Below are 21,261 nucleotides of genomic sequence, written 5' to 3'. Positions count from 1 at the left end.
CTTCATATTATTATTATTTGTATTACAGTAGAGCCTAGAGACACCAGCCAAGACTGGGGCTCTGTTGTGCTTGGCACTGTACAAACACATGCTAAGTGATAGTGTTTGCCCCAAACAGCTCTAGACAAGACAGACAAGGGATAGGAGAAAGGAAATACTGTGATCCCCATCTTACAGAGGAGAAACTGAGGCACAGAATGATGACAAGACTCTTAAACCAAACAGCCAGTTATCTTGCCCAAGATCACATGCAAGTCTGTGGCAGACCTGGGAGTTTAACTGAGATCTCTAAAGTCTTGGTTCAGTGTCTTAAACAGAAGACCATTCTTTCTCTCTGGAGAAAAGAGGATTTTAAGAGGGAGGGATCTTTTTGGAGCATGATGCATTAGTATAAAAATTTGGCAAACCAGCGTAGATAAAAATGGTGTGGACCTTCCTCCATCTCTTGAATCATTTATTTTATTTAATTTTTATGTTTTGTTTGTTTGTTTTTGGTTAAGGCTCTATAACATTGAGAGAAGATCATTCTTTCTTCATTTTTGGGTCTGCCTCTATGCTTCCTAGTTTGGGCTGGGAATGGACATACCAAAATACCTGAGGAGAGTCTTTCCTCATGATCATTCTAGCCTGACAAGAAAGAAGAAGAATTGGAAATGAAAGACGAGAACCAGCTAAGTATTGCTAAGCACAAAACATTAAGGTGTTTTCAAACGTCCAAACTTAAAACTTTTAGTTTTAAAAACTATCGTTTTGAGTCACCTGTCACTAATTAGTATCACAGAGTCCATCTGGTACAGATGTGCCTTCTCATCTGACAAGAGAATAAATATTTAGTAATCGTCCCTCATTTTTCACTGCTACCATTACTGGGAGGAATGCCATTCTATATCTTCCAGTTTGACCAATGGAATAACAGTCCTATTGTTAAGTGTAAGCTCAGCTCACGAGCCTGAAAAATACAACAATCTAGAATCACCAAAATTGGTGAGTGTGTCGAGGCGTAATGATAATATACAAACTGTATGACCATATCTAAGGTCCCTCAAGAAATTTTGAGGGACCTTAGATATGGTCATACAGGCCCAGATTTTCAGAAGTGCTGAGCACTCGGAGTTCAAATTGACTTCAGCTGGAGTTGTGGGAGTTCAACATCTCTAAAGATCAGCTCCGTGAGGTTTACTCTAATGTGTGTGGGCTGTAAACTGAACCAGTAGCAGCACTTAAAATATATTCTGGGTTATAAATTAGGCCCATTCCATCTCCAGATTGGAAATTTGGTTCCTACTCTGTTTTCATTTTTAGATGCTTCCTCTATGGTGTCTGGAATCCACTTAGGGCAGATTGTCAGAGTTTAACTACCATTCTGTACTCTCCTGTCACCTGAAACAGAACAGATATGATGCAGTGTCTGAAATCAAAATTAAAGGAAAGAAAATAACAATTAATGTGTGAGGATTTATGCACCCTCTTCTGCAGTGTTTGTCCCTACATTCCCATCCCTCTTCTGTTTTTGATCCCTGACTCAGATCAACCCTTGCTTCCCTAGACGAGTCCTGCTTTCCCATCTCACCCCTGTGCTCTTTTCTTACTTCTGTTCTATTCATATCTGTCTTTCATGAATTGTAAAAGAGGGGAGTGAAGTTTGATAAGTAGCCAGTGTTGTATGTGACACCTAGGACCTTGTAAAGGCTTTAATTTCTTTCAGTGATTATGTAGGAATTTTATGTAGGTTCTTTCACACGCCCATTGGATCCCTGAGGCTAATCCTGCTCCCCACAGTCACTTGCCCCATCATCCCTGTACTTCACACCAAGGAGTTTAGATGGTACCTGCTTCTTAACTGGTTCCCCTTCCTCTCAGGAAGACCCTAGCTGGTAAGCCCTCTTGGTGATGTAAATAGCAGAGGTCCACCAAAGTACTTTCACCACGTTTATTATATGTCTTCTTTCTTATGCTCCAAGTACAGTACAACCATATAGCAGCAGTTATGAGGCACCCCCTTCCTGCTCCCTAGGTTAGCCTTTTATACGGTCTGCTTTCCTTCCTGGGTTCTCCAGCTCGGTGAGCTAATTACCTCATTAACTCATCAGGCTACCTGCAGGTGTAAGTGCTGTCTTCACTGCACTCAGTGCCCTGGGTGTTCTAAGTGGCCAGGGTGCTGGCTTCCGCAGAGCCTCATTTGAAGTTGTCAACAGCACGCTGTCACAACTGGCTGTAAAGTTCCTGACTGGTCAACGTAAGTTCCATATACACTGTCTGGTACAGGGCAAGTGATGCCTGCAGCAAAGTTTCCAATATGTTGCCATTAGAACTGGCTGGAAACCAGAATTTCTGTTCTGTGAAAAATGTCAAGCTTTGGGACATAACTTCATCTCCAAAGGGATGAAAAACCAACATCTCCAACTTTTTTGCAGAATGGAAATTCTGCAATATTGCATTTCACCAAAACATTCCCCCTGCAGGAATATTTCTATGATTCGGGGCGGGGGATGCTCCCCAGGCTGCCTGACTGGTCAGCTGGAGCTGGGCACCTAGGGAACAGGTCACAGAGGAGCTGGAGGTCCCAGAGAGTCAGGCAGCCCAGCAGCTAAATGGGTGTGGATCCAGGCAGCCTAGATTCCTCAGCAGCCCTTCAGGTGGGTTACTGGGGAGCTGGAGAGCCCAGGGAGCTGGGTGGGTGAGGTGGCAGGAAAGAAGGCAGCCTGGCTTGTCTTACTTTCTCCTTTCCATAAAAAGTTTAGATGGAATCGACATGTTCCCATGGTATGTTTCAGTTTCATTGAATCAGCATTTTCCAACAGAAAACTGTTCCAATGGAAAATTTTTGACCAGCTCTAGTTGGCATGCTTAAGGTCAAGGAAGGGTGTGCCCTCTTTTGACATATTAGATAAAAGGACTCTGCTGAAAGGGAAGGCTGTTTGGTAACAGGCCAAATGGGAACTAAGGTGGAAGGGATGGGTTCCTGTTGATATAGGGAGGAGGGGATCCTTATAGAACGGTCTGTTAAAGCCTTGTGACACACAGATTCCCTGAGCATTTCATAAGGCAGGCATCCAGTTTCACAAAGTGAATATGATCCACAAGTCTTGTACAAATCACTTAAGTTCACCTCTCTAGCGACTAACTTCTCTTCCCTGGCATTTAAACCCTTCCCCTCCACCCAATCACTTTGCTGTTCTGCCATCTGATCTTTCATTCTCTCTAGTATCTTTCATCCAGTTTCTCATGCGGAGAAGTGAGGTGAGGTCCTGGGGATAAGCAAACGGGATTTTCCACATGGCCATATGGTTACATGGAAAATCTGACAGCTCAAGCTCTCTGCTTCTCCAGAGCTAACCCTACTAAGTGGGTTATGCAATCTTGTCTGCTTGTGCTTTTGCTTCCCTTTCAGGGATGTTGACTGTAGTTTGCATATGTCTCAACCTCCTGAGGCCCAAATGTGGGACAAAGTGAGTCTGCAAGCATCAAAATGGGGCACATTAAAAATAAGTGATAGAAGCTTGAAACAAAGTGAGATGAATTATTTTAGCATCAATAACTGTATCTATAATAATAATTAATAAGCAATGGTCACATAAACACCACCCTATACCAGAAACCTACTGACCGCTATACTTACCTACATGCCTCCAGCTTCCATCCAGGACAGACCACACGATTCATTGTCTACAGCCAAGCTCTAAGATACAACCAAATTTGCTCCAATCCCTCAGACAGAGACAAACACCTACAAGATCTCTATCAAGCATTCTTAAAACTACAGTACACACCTGCTGAAGTGAAAAAACAGGTTGACAGAGTCAGAAGAGTACCCATAAATCACCTACTACAGGTCAGGCCCAACAAAGAAAATAACAGAACGCCACTAGCCATCACCTTCAGCCCCCAACTAAAACCTCTCCAGTGCATCATCACATATTTACAACCTATCCTGAAAAATGATCCCTCACTCTCACAGATCTTGGGAGACAGACCAGTCCTTGCTTACAGACATCCCCCCCAACCTGAAGCAAATACTCTCCAGCAGCCACACACCACACAACAAAAACACTAACCCAGGAATCTATCCTTGCAACAAAGTCCGATGCCAACTCTGTCCACATATTTATTCAAGTGACACCATCATAGGACCTAATCACATTAGCCACGCCATCAGGGGCTCGTTCACCTGCACATCTACCAATGTGATATATGCCATCATGTGCCAGCAATGCACCTCTGCCATGTACGTTGGCCAAACTGGACAGTCTCTACGCAAAAGAATAAGTGGGCACAAATCTGACATCAGGAATCATAACATTCAAAAACTGGTAGGAGAACACTTCAACCTCTCTGGCCACTCAGTAAAAGATTTAAGGGTGGCAATTTTGCAACAGAAAAGCTTCAAAAACTGAGTCCAAGGAGAAACTGCTGAGGTAACATTAATATGCAAACTAGGTACCATTAACTTGGGTTTGAATAGAGACTGGGAGTGGCTGGGTCATTACACATATTGAATCTATTTCCCTAAGTTAAGTATCCTGACACTTTCTTGTCAACTGTCTAAATGGGCCATCTTGATTATCACTACAAAAGCTTTTTTCTCCTGCTGATAATAGCGCATCTTAACTAATTAGCCTCTCACAGTTTGCATGGCAACTTCCACCTTCTGTGTGTGTGTGTGTGTGTATGTATGTATATATATATATATATATATATATATATATATATAAAATCTTCTTACTATATGTTCCATTCTATGCGTCCGATGAAGTGGGCTGTAGGCCACGAAAGCTTATGCTCAAATAAATTTGTTAGTCTCTAAGGTGCCACAAGTACTTCTGTTCTTTTTGCGGATACAGACTGACATGGCTGCTACTCTGAAACCTATATCTATAATGACAGTCTCATGATGCCACAATTACGAAGCAAATCATTTTACAGTAATAAAAGTGATAGCACTCCAGAATTGCATGGAACAAAGGTAAATGTGTGTCTGAGGAGACAGATGAGCAGTATGGCTGCCCCGGATGGTTGTTATGATGGACATTGATGTACGAGTGATGATCCAAATGCCAGTCTAAGGGTTTAGTTCCAGGATGCAAATGCCAGTCTGAGGTAACTGTGAACACAATCCCTTGAATCCTTAGTCATACACACAGTCTTTACTCATGTGACTACTTTTGTGAATAAGCAACAAAAGTATGCAGGACCAGGCTCTCTGTTACCAGGAGAATGGTTTCCTTTAACAAATTATTTCAAATGAATGCAGTCTGAGGGAACCTTCTATGTGACGTACAGTAGTGCTGACTCAAATTTATTAACACATTTCGTTTGTGACAAGGACTGTAAATTCTGATCTGCAAATTCCTTGCCATTTCCTTTCTTCCCAAAGGAATTTTCCAGCCCTCTTGGTTAATATAGTAAAAGTCCCAGATTCCTTTCAGCTAAGGCCTCAAATCAGTGGCCAAATTTGGAGGTTTGAGACCGTGGGGAACATTTTAAAGCCATTTAAACAACCAGTGTAGCAATAATTTGACTAGCTTTTACAGCTACTCACTACTTTAGGAGTGGTTGTTTCCAGAAGCCAAAAATGATGGAAAGCTGTCCAATCAGAACTGCCCTTTGGAGCAAGTGAGATAAGATTGTAGCTCCAATGTATTGAATAGGAGGTAAAGAAAGGCTCAAAGCTTTACAAGCTGAAGGAATGCTCAATTGTTTTGCCATATTAATGTTTTCCAGAGTTACTGATCACCTAACACTCACCTGAACCCTAGTAGAGTGGACTGTTGCCAGCATAATTGGTGAGTGTTCTGACTGAGAAGGGCCACCTGAATCTGCTGAGCCTCCCAGAAATGTTTTCCTAAAGAACCTCTGTGTATGTAACTTCTGAGTCTGCTTTTACTTCCCTGTGTTATTTCTGGCTCAGTAAATAGGGAGATGTAAGGCTTGAGCCTTGTGAGGTAGTTCGCTTAATCATCAGAGCTGTTTTGGCAGAAAGTGGCTTAAAAGCCCTGCTTGTGGCGGGGGAGAAGAATCCATAAATAGATGAGAGAGAGAGAATGGGATAGAACAGCCTTCATCACAAATCTGGAAACAGGTGCTGGAAATCCCACTCCTTTGATGTAGGACTTCCATTGTTAAATCTTTTAGCAGCCTCCAGACCCACATACGTTTATCTGAGACAGAACCAAACCAAACTGATCTGTTACCCTTTGGAAGTCTTTCATCTCCCAGTAAATAAATGTTTTCTTGGGGCTGCGTGCCTTAAACATAAATGACTAATGAGGGGGCTGCTCCCTAAAGCAGAAACAAGGTGTGTGGGAGGGGAGATTTCCACACATCACATCAGTGTACTGAGAACCATGGCAGTAGGTTGGCCTGCTGCCTACAGTGCCATTTCAAGAAGGCATGATTGGTCTAAATATCATTGGTCTAAATGCCCTGATCTAGTAACACTGCATTAGTGATGAAGATCACTGTATGGAGTGGGGAATACCATAAGACATGTTCCCAGGAGCATGCGGGGGTTGGTTGGAGTGCTGCTGTGTTCTGGCTATTCCTAGCTGCTGGGACAAAAATGCCTTTAGACCATAGGCAGCTAGATATAAATTAAGGCAGAGCCCCTGAGCTCTGAGCCACTGTGGGTGGTGGGGGTACACTGCAGCTCCCAGCCGCCGCGGAGGGATCCCCAGAGCTCCTGGTCACCATGGGTGGCAGGGGGTACCCCAGGCCTCCTGGCTACCACAGGTTCCGGGGGGCTCCAAGCTGCCACAGGCGAGGGGACCCCACAGTTCATGGCTGGGCCCCCATAGCTCCTGGCCGCCACAGGCAGTAGGGGACCCCGCAGCTCCCAGTCACTGGGGGAGGGGCACCCTGGAGTTCTGAGCCCCCACGGGTTGTGGGGGCCACTGGAGCTCCTAGCTGGCCCCACAGCTGCCCAGTGGCTCCACATTTTGTCATGGATATTTTGAGTAAAAATCAGGGACAGGTCACGGGCTTCGATAAATTCTTCTTTATTGCCCGTGACCTGTCCCTGATTTTTACTAAAAATATCTGTGACAAAATCTTTGCCTTAAATCATTATATGTACAGATATGAATAAAGTTCTTAGGTCAGTTTCATAGCATAGGTGGTGAGCTGCTGAGTTGTAAAAAGTTCTTTCAGAATCAATTCCATAGGTTATAATCCAATCAGCAGTCCATGTGTAGAGTCTGTTTAAATTCTTTCATGAGAAATAGCAGGGTAATCCAGAATGAAGCTGGAGACTTCAGTCTTGTGACTTAAACTTCCCTGACAAAGTTCAAGCAGATCTCAGATGATAGGATCAGGCCCTAGAGTTCTTTTGTAGATCTCTGGCAGGCTACGATAGCCTCTTGACAGCAGATAACACAGCAGACATTCCTTGGATGAAGAATAGGTAATATACATTGTTACTTTGAATTAAACCACCTATTTCCTATGTATACATAGGTAATTAGCTGTATTCATTTGCATAAAGTAGTTACCCATTCAAGCAGTTCATAGTTTATTACAAACTTCAAAGAGAAACATAGACAATGATATTATTATGCCCAAGTTTCATCTAAATGTTAATATTCCTTTTTGATCTTTGAATCAATAGGATATAGTAACAGAGGGGAACAGAAGTTTAGCATCTACAAGTTGATTAGATCACATTGTTAACGTCTAACAAGATATAGGTAAACACAGGCAAATATAATTAGTATTTACTTCTAATTCTCTAACAATACAGAACCCTCTTCCATTTAAGATGGCTTTGATAATTATCTACAAAAAACAACTCTGTTTACCATTTCATTACTTCCCTAATATGTTCTTAAAGGTTGATCTTGAGTCACTTAGCCTGCTGGTCATTTAACACTCGCTGTCTCCGTGTCACACTGAATATTTTGTTTGCATACAAATCTGAAAAATTGAGGGCTGGGTGCTGGGGAGTTTTGGGTTGACTCAAAGTGAAAATTCTATGATTTATGGTGTACTGAAATGTTGACAGAAGTTTCCTTACATATCTATATAAATGTTCTAGTTGACCGGAAATGCTGAAACAAACTGTTTTGACACTTCTGATTTACTTTTGTCTTTTTTGTAACTGAAAAAACATACTGAAAATGACCCAAATTGTTTTGGTCAATCCTAATTGGTATTTTTCAGGGAAAAAATGGGTTTGTACAAAAACTTTCATGTAGCTCTTCTCCTGAGTCTGTACTTTGAGCCTTTGGGCTCAGCTTTTCAGAAGGAGATGCTCATTGATGGTTTTCTCATGGACAACATGTATATAATGTGATGAAAACCAATCACTTTTCTTCAAGTTTTTTTAACCACTTTTAATAGAAAATTAAATTCCTATGGTATAATTTTACAGGAAGGTTTTTAAAAAAAACCTAGAGAATTGTGATTTTTTTTAGAATTAAATTCAATAGATTTTTAAAGTAATTTCTATTGAGTCCTATTTGTTTCATTACTATGATATTCTATAGGACTTTTTCTTTATAGGCTTCCCCTTAAGAAGTTTCAACTTAAGCTACAGTCTACTAGGGTTGGAAGAAAACTTTTTGGAAAGAAAAGTCAGTTTATTTTTCCTCATTTCCCTCATCAAGGTTTTAAATTCTAACTCATCAGGGCCCAAAACCTTCTAATCAAGTTGTGAGGTATTTGAACAACCACCCCAGTCTCTGTGTCTCTTTAAAGCAGTTGGAATTAGCTGGGCTGCTGTCTATACTGAGGTTCCTTCTCAATTAGCATTCTTGTTGCAGCCCACTTTTCATCATTTAGGCTCCCCTTTCTGCACCAACTCTTCTCTTGGTAGAAACTTTTTCTTTGCCTACTATTTTTGCATGATGGTCCTTCTGGACATAGAACCCAGTTCTTGACTTACTATGTATAGTATCCTAGATACTTCTGTGTGATAGGTACTTTATAAACAAAACCAGATTGTTTTTAAAAAAAGGTGAAAAATTCAACTACAGACTAGGAGTAGTGGAGCTGAAGATCAGCTGGCACATGTGGGACCCCCATCTCCAGTCTTTTAACATTTTATGAGTCCTGCTTTGTCCCACCAGCCTTTAAAGCCATTATTCTGTGACAAAATTATCTTCTAGTTTTCCAGGTTCCTTGTATCCAGGGTCAATTTCTTGGATGATTCTGTTCCTCAGTTCCTTTATCTGTAAAATGTGGATAATACTTTCTTTCTCAGTCTTGTCTATTTAGATTGTAAGCTATTTAGGGTCAGGGACTCTCTCTCTCTCTGTATGAACAGCACCTAGCATAATGATCTTGGTTGGGTCTTCTTGGAGCTACAGTAATATAAACAGTCATAACTGTGGACTCTCTGTATACTTTGGGGTGTCTAACAGCTCTAGTGGAGACAGGTGGGAGTGGTCCCTACTCATGGCAGAGCACAGGGACTGTGATTGTGTCCCCCACTGGGCACAGTGTGTCTCAGAACATCCCTGAGTTTGTATTTTCGTATCTGTAACATGCAGGTAGTAATGCCTACTTTGAAGGCTTAATTAATGTCTACAGTTATTTGAGATCTCGAATGAAAGGTGCTGTTGAAGTCCAAGGTAGTAGTATTTTTGTTTATTTAAAAATATATATGCATTTCTGAAAGGATTAGCTGAAGGGGGAATACAACATCTTTGAATCTAAATCCTCCATCATTTCTCCACTCTACTCATTTGTGAGCTGATGCTAAACTTGTCTGGATGTGCATTCTTGTGAAGAAGTGTTGACTCTGAAGGGACCAAATGAACCATTTTGCTTCTCTTTGACTGTGCTGGTTTTGGCATCAGGACAGATGGGTGGGGATGCGGGTGGGGGGATTCAGCGTTCACAACTCTTCTGTGATCATTACAACTGATGGAATTGAGTAGTAAACAGATGGAGTGCACCCCGCCCTCCCCTTTAACTCCTGCCCATCCCAAAAGATAAACTGTTGTCACTCTGGAATGAAGGCCGGGCTCTGGATTCTAACAGGAACATAGCAGTGATCTCTCTCTCCATCAGGCTGATATCCAGACCATAGCATCCCACTAACTAGCTCTGGGGCTCAGGGGAAAGCATCAGGCTAACTGCTCCGCTGAAGTTTTTAATTTGCTCATCATCTTTGGTTGATGTGATTAGCAGCCAGGGCTAATTAACTGCAGGCATGCTCCCTCGCTTTTCCTCTAACATAAGCATGAGAGATCCAGCTTTACGGTCCTTGATGATGGAATTCGCTCTCTTTTTTTTCCTCACCATGGAAGAGGAAATTAACATTAGTAACAGAGAAAGATGAAGGGTTCAGATAAAACAAAACTCCCCCTTTTTGCCCTCCTGAACCACTTTGTGCATTTTGTCATTTGCTTTTCTGGAATTGAGAATTGCAGAAACATACAAACATAAAACACAGTAGACTTGGGGGGAAAATACTTGAAATAGTTCAGAACTTCAAACAAGGTTGGATTCAAGCTCTTTGTGAAATTTCAAGTTGATTATCTTCTTAATGAGGCCACGGTGTCTAGACTCTAGAGCAAGAAACTGGAAGCCTGGAACTCCTGAGTCCCAAGTTCTGGCTCTGCCTTTGGGCTTCTTTGTCCTTTGCAGGACTGTAACCAAGGCGGGGCGAGCCGGGCAGCCTCCCAGGACGCCAAAAAGCGGGGGCAAAAAAGGGACTGAAAAGTGATGAAAATAAACCGGTAGGGGGAGCAAATACACTTGCTCGTCCCCAGTGCTAAAATGCCTAGTTATGGCTCTGGTCTTTTGGCAATTAAGTAACTTCTCTGTGCTTCCATTTGCTCACCTCTGAAATGGGTGTGTGTGATGATAAATATCTGCCTAGCAAGGATGTTGCACAGATTAATGATGTTGGTAAATTGTTTTGCAAATGTAATGTTGAGTTGTCTTGCTGTTACTTTTATCTCAACAGGTTCTTCAATCCCTATTTTTGTCGTTGCATCTCTCTTATATAATACTTGTTCTTTATAGGTGAGATAAACACTGTAATGTTCCTTTCTCAGCAAAAAATAATAAACAAGTGCCAGCAGCCCACCTGTTGTGAACAACCAGACAATAACAAACTAATGTATCTGGATCTTTTCAACGCCCTATGTAGTCACTGGAAAGACGCCATTGATTTCAATTGGCTTTGAATCAGGCCTCCTGTCTTGTATGCTGGCACATGTTACCACAGTTGTAATTACCACACAGTATCTGAGTGCCTACCTGGTTAACTAGATCAGTACAGTGAGATACCTAGCAGACTTCATGAAATCTTCAGCTCTTCTCCCTTCTCTGATTATAAGAAGCTGTATTTGAGGTAATCTATTTAGTAAACTCAGTCCCTATATGGAAACCTACAACAATAAATTAGTGTCTGTGCAATAGAATAGGTGGGGGGAAGGTTTGGGTCCAGTTCTGGAAGGTGCTGAGTGCATTTGACTTCTTCTGAAGTTGGTTGGGCTGACGATGTTCAGTGCTTCTGGGACTATGATCTTTGGCAAAGAAGCATAATTCAGTCCCTTGATTCCCAGGGATTAATGTATGTATGACAAACGTCAATCAGGAGAGGGTAATTTTTAAAATGACAAGACATCCCTGGCTCTTTCAACAGAGTTGATTTCAAATAATGACAAGTGGGCAAATTTGCTCACTTTGCAAATAAAAGTGATATAGCTATCCACCTATGACCAGACACTGGAGTGGATGTGGTTCATCAGTGGACTCTCTTGTTAGGTGCCCAGATGTGTGGTGGGGGTATGTGGGTGTTTCTTGCACATTACTGCAGCTGCGACTCAAACTGCAACCCTCACAGGCTGTAGGCAGCATCTCTGACAGGAGCTAAAAGGGAGCCTTGAGTACAAAGGGGGCTTGAAGGAAAGGCTGAAATATCTGTTACCGCTCGGATGTGCTATCTTTTGAAATCCAGATTAGACTTTTCCAACCCACTTGCTGGCATTAATTTCCAAATCCAGTTTTATAGTATCACTATAAAGAAAACAAACCTAGTTTTCGCAAGAAGAAAAGGAGTACTTGTGGCACCTTAGAGGCTAACAAATTTATTTGAGCATAAGCTTTCGTGAGCTACAGCTCACTTCATCGGATGCATTCAGTGGAAAATTCAGTGGGGAGATTTATATACACAGAGAACATGAAACAATGGGTGTTACCATACACACTGTAACGAGAGCGATCACTTAAGATGAGCTAATACCAGCAGGAGAGCAAGGGGCAGGGGGAACCTTTTGTAGTGATAATCAAGGTGGGCCATTTCCAGCAGTTGACAAGAACGTCTGAGGAACAGTGGGGGGATGGGGGGGGGGGAATAAACATGGGGAAATAGTTTTATTTTGTGTAATGACACATCCACTCCCAGTCTCTATTCAAGCCTAAGTTAATTGTATCCAGTTTGCAAATTAATTCCAATTCAGCAGTCTCTCGTTGGAGTCTGTTTTTGAAGTTTTTTTGTTGAAGAATTGGCCCACCTTGATTATCACTACAAAAGGTTTTCTTCCCCCGCCCCCCCGCTGGTATTAGCTCACCTTAAGTGATCACTCTCCTTACAGTGTGTATGGTAACACCCATTGTTTCATTTTCTCTATGTATGTAAATATCCCCACTGTATTTTCCACTGAATGCATCTGATGAAGTGAGCTGTAGCTCACAAAAGCTTATGCTCAAATAAATTTGTTAGTCTCTAAGGTGCCACAAGTACTCCTTTTCTTTTTGCGAATACAGACTAACACGGCTGCTACTTTGAAACCTAGTTTTGTTCCTATTCTATCTGTGACATTTAATTCAGGGGAGGTGTAGCAGGCAGGATGCTGCCAGAATTCTTCCACCTCTAGTTCGGCCTCTCTGAGAGCTTTTGCTCTCTGATCCCTGTTGTAAATTGATCCTGTACACACTGGTGTGTGACACAGGTACTGTGCAAAGCCCTTTGGGAGGCTTATTCCCTGGGAAAGGAAAGAGAAATTTAAAAGGTCAGCAGTTTGGGAGCTCTTCCTTCTGCATCTGCTTTTGAAGCTGCCATCTAGAAATTTCCTGTGATTTTTGTCACCATTTTATTTGTGGCCACTTGGACTGCTAAGTACTCAGTCTCCTTTACAGTTTTCATATCACTACCTGATGGGAAATTGCCAAAGTATAATTTGAAATGGAAAAACTCAGAAAACAGATATGTGAGTGCCCACAATGAGATATTACCGTTAAAATACAAACGAGTCATAAATAAACCCTTGTGTTGCTATTTATCTTGAAAGCATCAGTGTTTCACTGGAATGTTGATGATTCAAAGCAATGTATCTGAGGAAATACGCAAGGCACATTTTGGCCATATATCCAGCTATGTTTGGCATTCAAATGGTTAAGCAGTGAGGTGGTGGGGTAGGATTAGGGGAGTATATGAAAATCTCAATGATTTCATAAATCCCAAACTTAAGAGTGTCTGAAGTGCTGACCATGGTGACTGCTGTAGGCACCAACCAATACCAAATTCTTCAGAAATCCTAGAGGTTTAGGGGTATCATAGAATATCAGGGTTGGTCATCTAGTCCACCCTTTGCTCAAAGTAGGACCAATCCCCAACTAAATCATCCCAGCCAGGGCTTTGTCAAGCCTGACCTTAAAAACCTATAAGGAAGGAGATTCCACCACCTCCCTAGGTAACCCATTCCAGTGCTTCACCACCCTCCTAGTGGAAAAAGTTTTCCCTAATATCCAACCTAAACCTCCACCACTGCAACTTGAGACCATTACTCCTTGTTCTGTCATCTGCTACCACTGAGAACAGTCTAGATCCATCCTCTTTGGAACCCCCTTTCAGGTAGTTGAAAGCAGCTATCAAATCCCCCCTCACTCTTCTCTTCTGCAGACTAAACAATCCCAGTTCCCTCAGCCTCTCCTCATAAGTCATGTGCTCCAGCCCCCTAATCATTTTTGTTGCCCTCCTCTGGACTCTTTCCAATTTTTCCACATCCTTCTTGTAGTGTGGGGCCCAGAACTGGACACGCTACTCCAGATGAGGCCTCACCAATGCCGAATAGAGTGGAACGATCACGTCCCTTGATCTGCTGGCAATGCCCCTACTTATACAGCCCCAAATGCCGTTAGCCTTCTTGGCAACAAAGGCACACTGTTGACTCATATCCAGCTTCTCGTCCACTGTCACCCCTAGGTCCTTCTCTGCAGAACTGCTGCCGAGCCATTCAGTCCCTTGTCTGTAGCAGTGCATGGGATTCTTCCGTCCTAAGTGCAGGACTCTGAACCTCATCAGATTTCTTTTGGCCCAATCCTCTAATTTGTCTAGGTCCCTCTGTATCCTATCCCTAACCTCCAGCGTATTTAGCACTCCTCCCAGTTTAGTGTCATCTGCAAACTTCCTTAGGGTGCAATCCACACCTTTCTCCAGATCATTAATGAAGGTATTGAACAAAACCGGCCCCAGGACTGACCCTTGGGGCACTCCACTTGATACCGGCTGCCAACTAGACATGGAGCCATTGATCACTACCCGTTGAGCCCGATGATCTAGCCAGCTTTCTATCCGCCTTATAGTCCATTCATCCAGCCCATACTACTTTAACTTGCTGGCAAGATTACTGTGGAAGACCGTATCGAAAGCTTTGCTAAAATCAAGGAATAACACATCCACTGTTTTGCCCTCATCCACAGAGCCAGTTATCTCACCATAGAAGGCAATTAAGTTAGTCAGGCATGACTTGCCCTTGGTGAATCCATGCTGACTGTTCCTGATCACTTTCCCCTCCTCAAAGTGCTTCAAAATTGATTCCTTGAGGACCTGCTCCATGATTTTTCCAGGGACTGAGGTGAGGCTAACTGGCCTGTAGTTCCCCAGATCCTCCTCCTTCCCTTTTTTAAAGATGGGCACTACATTAGCCTTTTTTCCAGTCATCCGAGACTTCCCCCGATCACCATGAGTAGTTCATAGTTAAACCATTGCAGAGGGAGTCAAAGGAGTGCAGCATTCAAACACAGCTTAAGAGCCCTAAGTTTCTGTATAAATTGCTTAGGGAGTTACTAAAATGTACCCTCAGTTTAAATAAGATCTTTTGGGAAGGGACTGTCTTTATCCATTTTGTAAATTCCCATGCACAATTATGATGCTATATTAGTCTTTAAAAATAATAATACATTTATTCCCATAGGTCAATATTTTCAAACCTTAGTGCCTAAAGTTAGGCTCCTAAATATATGTTTAGGCAATTAGATTAAAAATTACCAAAATTAAAGTAACACTCCTAAATTCATATTTAGACATTCAAATAAAAGCTTATCTATCTCAGAGTTCACCACTAATTATATCACTCTTGTCTTCTATCCAGTATGTGGCATTTGGCAGTGTAATAGTTAGTGGTTCCATCCTTGAGCTCTTTCGCTACTGGAGAGATGAGCCTGTTGCTGCATTTAAACGCATCACCTTCTATGGTTTGTGAACAAATGCTGTTGAGCTGTTTCATCTTCTTGACTGCTGGTGTTGTCTAAGTTCTTCTGAGAGATCAGTCAATTCAGGAATTCAGACAGCTTGGATTTTTATTTTTTTATTGCACTTGGATGGTACTAATTATTTTCATATTAAAACTCAACCATTGCATTTGGTTTGACTATATGAGGGAAAGGAAGGAGCAGGAAAAGAACAGAAAGCCCTGTTTAATACAGTGGAAACGTCACTGTTGCACCATGTTGTGTTATGGTGGCAAAACTTAATTAGATCAAGCATAAGTGAAAACTGATCATCATGCAATTTATTTTTAGGAAGCAGCCTCCTACAGAAAATCACAGAATACCTTGCAGTGAGAGGCAGATAAAAGAGAGAATTCTTTACAGAGTACAGTGTGGAGACTCTCATCCAGGGAGACAGGGGAAGGCATCTTTGGAAATAGAGTTAATAATACCTACAGAGAACAGTAAGTGCTCTCACAATGATGAACATGAAATGGATGGATAGAAAAGAGACAAGTCCTAAAAACAGTAAAGGTATTTTTGCAGATAAGTTTATGTGAGGGGAGAATGCTGGGTGTACTAATGGAGAAGAACTAGATGAGTAGGCTGAGTGTTTGAGTGAGGCTGGAATGAAAGGCGTGTGCAGTAGTGGGGTTAGTATTAGAGAAGAGGGGATAAGGGGACCATATAATTGGTTAAAATAGACTGAGGACTGGGCTTTAGTGTGCCTCATAGGTTAATGCAAAAATAAAGGATTTTCTTTCTCAAATAGGACTCCGTCAGTCACAGTGTAGTAGTCTGAATGACCAGATGTCTTGATTCTCTGGCTGTTGTCCCACTTTGTGAAGCATCAAGCCACAGGCTGCAAAATGCCCCCCCCCCCCCCTTTTATTTTGCATGATCAGCAAGGCCAATAACTGAAGCAATAAAAAACTCCCTTTGTATCCTTTGATTGGCTGATTACATGCTTACAATCAACCAATCCCAGGCGTATGGGGGGGGAGAGGGAAGCTTTTGATTTCCTACATCTCACTGTCAGCAAGCCAGTGCAGAGGCAGCAAATATTAGATCAAAAGTATTAAAAGAAGCCAAAAAACCTTGCTCTATATCAGCCTAGAGGTGCATTTACTTACCCCTCTCCTCAGTCACACATCTTTCTTGAAATAGGTCATCAGGTTGTTTCCGTGTTCATTTCCGAAGAGGTCGGAAGTATTACCTGAGCCATCAGCAGGAGATCTTTACTGCCTGAGTCAGAGGAAGAGCTGGTGCGAGCGGAGACTTCCTTCTGCCAGAAAGTAAAAGACTGGGTAATAGTGTCCACCTAATTAGGTGCCAGTTGGCAGTGATGTATAATGCACACCTACAAGCAGTGAGGTCACCATGCTGCATCAGGAGAAGTGGGATTCAAATGTAGGATTTAGGCTCCAGAAACATAGGTCTCTACCCACTTGTGGTATTATGAATCTGATCCTCTTCTGGTGGGTGCAATGTTTAGATTCTGCTCAATGCAGAATGCATTTTGGGCTGAGTAGCCTGTAAGTTCAGTTGTTGCCCGTCTAGGCAAGGGCTGAGTACTCTGAGTTCTGTGTATACCAAGACTGGTCCTGTAAAATATAAGCATTAAGTTATGTGTTAGTCCATTTGTTTCTTTCTTAATTTGTGTTTGCAAAAGTTCATGTTAACACTCCATCACTACACTTAGTTAAAATTTATCCCCCTTAGCTCAGCCAGAGGGAACTCTTGCACCTGAATCCACCTGTCATATTCCAGGAGGGGGCAGTGCTGTATTGCACCTACACAGATGCCACTAATTATTGCAAGGAATCTATTAAGGAACAACTGTATGTTTTAATTCGTGATGGGTTACATTAGCTCTTTGGGATTGGAACCCAGGGGATGGGATTTCCCTATAGACTCATGCTTTGTATAAGAGAAATCCCTACAATCTGTGGTAGACATGCTGCTGACACTGTAACGAACTGACTTGTGAACCACCCGCTAGATCTGTGCAGAAAATCTCCATCTATAAAGAAAAGCAGACCCTTTTTGACTTTTCAATGGATTTATCAAAAAAACAAAATCCCTCCTCTCTCCTCTCCTCCCCCAATCATCTCCATTTTCATTTGTGGAAAAATAGTGCAGTTTTGCAGAAGTTTTCTTTATAATGTTTTTGTTCGTAACATTCCCCTAGCTGAAACAAAATCACCAAAATAAGTAGGAGTAATACACAAATTGTTGGTAAATAAATTTATGTTCAGTTCACACTCCACACAGATTGCACACTTCAAATCGTTTCATGACTCTATCTAAGATTTTGCCTATGAAATCCCTATGATAGAATTTGAAACAAAGGATTGCAGGGTGCATTAAGGGGACGGAGCCATTCCCAACTTCAAATATGTTCAACCATCTACCCTCATGAGGGGCATAGGACTTCGTATGTTGACCTCAGAAGGTCTGAAGATCCAGTTTGATGTAAGCAACTAAAACCTCAGAGGCTTCTCTGACTGAGTCTTTTAAGTCTCCTATCTTCCTGCCGTCACAGCTGCAGTTCCACAGGTAATTCTAGTACAATTGAGTAAATTACAGCATGATTCTCCAGTACTTTTCAAAACAAACAGGAGTTTCTCAGGGGAATGAAAGGAGCCAATGGTGTGGGCCTTTCAGCCATGCTCCCATTCCCTTCTGTTCATTCATTTGTCATTGCAGCAGCAGCTCATAGTGGTAGTATATTCCCTGGACTGATGCTGCTGTCACTACTGTTCAGGGAACTTGGGTCTCAGTTGGCTTTATGTGGAAAGAGATACAAACAGTTCCTGAGACAAATACCAAATAACTCTTACAGAGGGAAAGAGCCTCTCTGAAAAGGCTCTGACTCCCAGGCTGCTGCCTCAGCAAGGTTTTCCCAAACATACATCAGTGTGGTATTAACTTGCAAAGTGACAACTACCCCCTTCCCACAAGCAATGGGAAAGGGCCTCATTTTATCAGCCAATAATCTCAGCTCTTTTGCCCATTTTTTTTTCTCTCTCCCACACCTCCTATCTACCCAAATCCGTGGTGATTTTCATACATTACACCTATGCCATAGTGTTCTGTAAATCCGACTCCCTATTGTATGCAATGCAAACATCACATTTGTCATGGTCTACATGCCAGTCAATAATTCTGAACCAAAAAGGCAGTAGGGAAGTGGAGCATGGAAAGGGACATGTCCCATCAGCAGTCATCACCAGAGAGGTAGAGATGGAGCATAGCCGTGGTAGTTCTGAACCAAAAAGGCAGTAGGGAAGTGGAGCATGGAAAGGGACATGTCCCATCAGCAGTCATCACCAGAGAGGTAGAGATGGAGCATAGCCGTGGTAGATGTTCTCTCTGTGGCCTCCTGGGTGCTTTAATTTACACCAGCCATTTTTTATCTTTACCCAAGACACCCAACTGGAGAATATATGCAGTGTAAATCTTTGCTAACCATGCCCCTTTTTGGATTAGACTTGCCCTGTTTGGCGTTTGCACCTTGACTAACAGAGCCAGCCAGTGTAACTACAATAGCACCTAATCCCCCTAAGGACCAAATCACTGCAGAGTAGCAGTGTGGATGCTGTTCACTGATTCTATGGTTTAACATCCATTTTATGACGCCTTTTCACAGGCACAGCTGTCTATATATGGTTTAACAGAGGAGCGTAAAGACTACAGCCAAGAGGGAGGCAGCCAGAATTGTTGGGCCCTGCAGCTTTATCTGCATGTGTAGGGGAACTGAGTGGAATGTGGATACATCATCTTTTTTTCCTTTTAAAGTTAGGGTTGATTTGAGATCAGGAATTGAGTGTAGACTGGGCAAGCTCTTATTCCTGACAGACCAGGTAAGCTATCCCTAATAGTAACAAAGGCTCATTTAAAGCACCAAAAATTCTAAGGCCAGAGCTGCTCACAATGATATGTCAGTGTGTCTGGAACCCTGAATGGTATGCTACCCCATATGACCTGTAAAGTCTCTGAAGGATTGGGATGAAGGAGTAAAGCATATGTACGTCATAGATCCATTGGATTGAGGTATTATGTCATGGGCATGAAATCAGTAGAGCTGCATAGTTACAGCAGCTGAGGAGGTGTGTCTCTGCACAGTACATGTCAGAAGAGGAATTGCTGGGTGCAGAGTGCTCTTGAATATCTGTCCCCAAAAGCATGTGATTAAAAATGCATGAGAAAATGAAATGGATCTGCATAGTTAGCTACACACTCTCTCTCACTGCCATCATGATTCTTTTCCACAATAACCAGTCTCCAAACATTGTTTATAAAAAAACAAACTTCTATTGTCTTGGCTCTGCTACAGGGTGTTTTAATTCCCCCCCCCCCCCAAAAAAAGAACATTTGGGCTGAAACCGTGAGTGCCAAGTCTCAGCTGAGGAGGAATTCTAACCGCTGAGGTCTAAGCCCCTGATAATAGGGATTTATTAAGGAAGGACTGACAGAGCCTGAACTTGAGTGGCCTGAATGGCCCAGCAGAAATAATGGAATGCTTGTGGCAGCTAGAAAATGATTGTTTATTGGCGTAACCCCAGGGGAAGGCTCTGCCAAGAGCACACATTCTCTCCTTGCAATTCCTTCATATGGAAATACGGTGCTGAATTTCTGCACCTAATAGTGGAGCCGCAGAACAGGAGGAGGGGCGATGGTGGCTCTAACTATACCACCTGTTTAGCGAGGAGGGAAAGAATTAAAAATTAAAGGCTATGTGCCAGCTCCCCCAACTGGTGGAAATTTATATCTCCACTGGGGTCAGTAGAACTTCACCCATTTACACCAGCTCAGGACCTACATCTCTGATTTGGAAACACAGCCTGAAACGTGGGAGCATTCTAGGGCATGTAGTAGAGCTAGAGGTTCTAAAACCAGTATGTTTGTACGCCGTTCTTTCACTAGAATGTCCAGGTCTCTGTAAATCTGCATGTTATTAAAGGAGTATCTCTAGATTAGGCGTATCCATAGATGGGGGTTCTGATGGTGCAGCTCACAGGAAACGTTTTGATTCTCAAACACTGGGGAAGGCCAGGCCGGCAGTCTCAGAGCACCATGCAGGGGGTAAGTACACAGACTCAATTCCAACCTCCTACTCCCAGGATAGTAGGAACTGGAAGTGCTGTGGGAGTAGGGTGTTCCCCTCAAGCCCCTGCTTCAAGATTGAGGACAATCTGTTAGGGGGGAGGGATAGCTCAGTGGTTTTAGCATTGGCCTGCTAAACCCAGGGTTGTGAGTTCAATCCTTGAGGGGGCCACTTAGGGATCTGGGGCAAAAATTGGGGATTGGTCCTGCTTTGAGTAGGGGGTTGGACTAGATGATCTCCTGAGGTCCCTTCCAACCCTGAGATTCTATGATGATTCTATGACAAGAGAGAGGTGTTTCAGGGTTTCAAAAGGAGCTTAGTTTGGCATTCTTTCAACAGAACCTGGTCACTGTGATGTGAGGCCCTGAGGCTAGGAAAAGGAGGGGCTCAGAGAGAGGTGTGAAGGATCCTCTTGGGAAGAACGAACAACCAATAGGTTTCAGAGTGGTAGCCGTATTAGTTTGTATCAGCAGAAACAACAAGGAGTCCTTGTGGCACCGTAGAGACTTGCAAATTTATTTGGTCATAAGTTTTTGTGGCCTAAAACAACCAGTAGGCAGGGCCGCCCAGAAGATTCAGGGGGCCTGGGGTCTTCAGTGGTGGGGGTCCTTCCGCTCCGGGTCTTCAGGGCACTTCGCCGAAGACATGGAGCGGAAGGACCCCAGCTGCCGAATTGCCACTGAAGACCCGAAGCGGAAGAAGTGGCGGCG

At 42.8% G+C, this 21,261-nt stretch overlaps 1 protein-coding gene across 2 annotated transcripts in view; it reads left to right on the top strand.

The window, feature by feature from the left end:
• Positions 1 to 21,261, top strand: part of PTN (pleiotrophin) — a 105,650-nt gene that overhangs the window by 40,359 nt on the left and 44,030 nt on the right. The gene's annotated exons all lie outside the window — the stretch shown is intronic.

This window comes from Natator depressus, chromosome 1 (genome assembly GCF_965152275.1).
Source record: "Natator depressus isolate rNatDep1 chromosome 1, rNatDep2.hap1, whole genome shotgun sequence".
In the NCBI taxonomy this organism is placed as follows: Eukaryota; Metazoa; Chordata; order Testudines; family Cheloniidae; genus Natator; species Natator depressus.
Note: the sequence above shows the minus strand (reverse complement) of the source record. Positions and strands in the feature narration are given on the sequence as shown.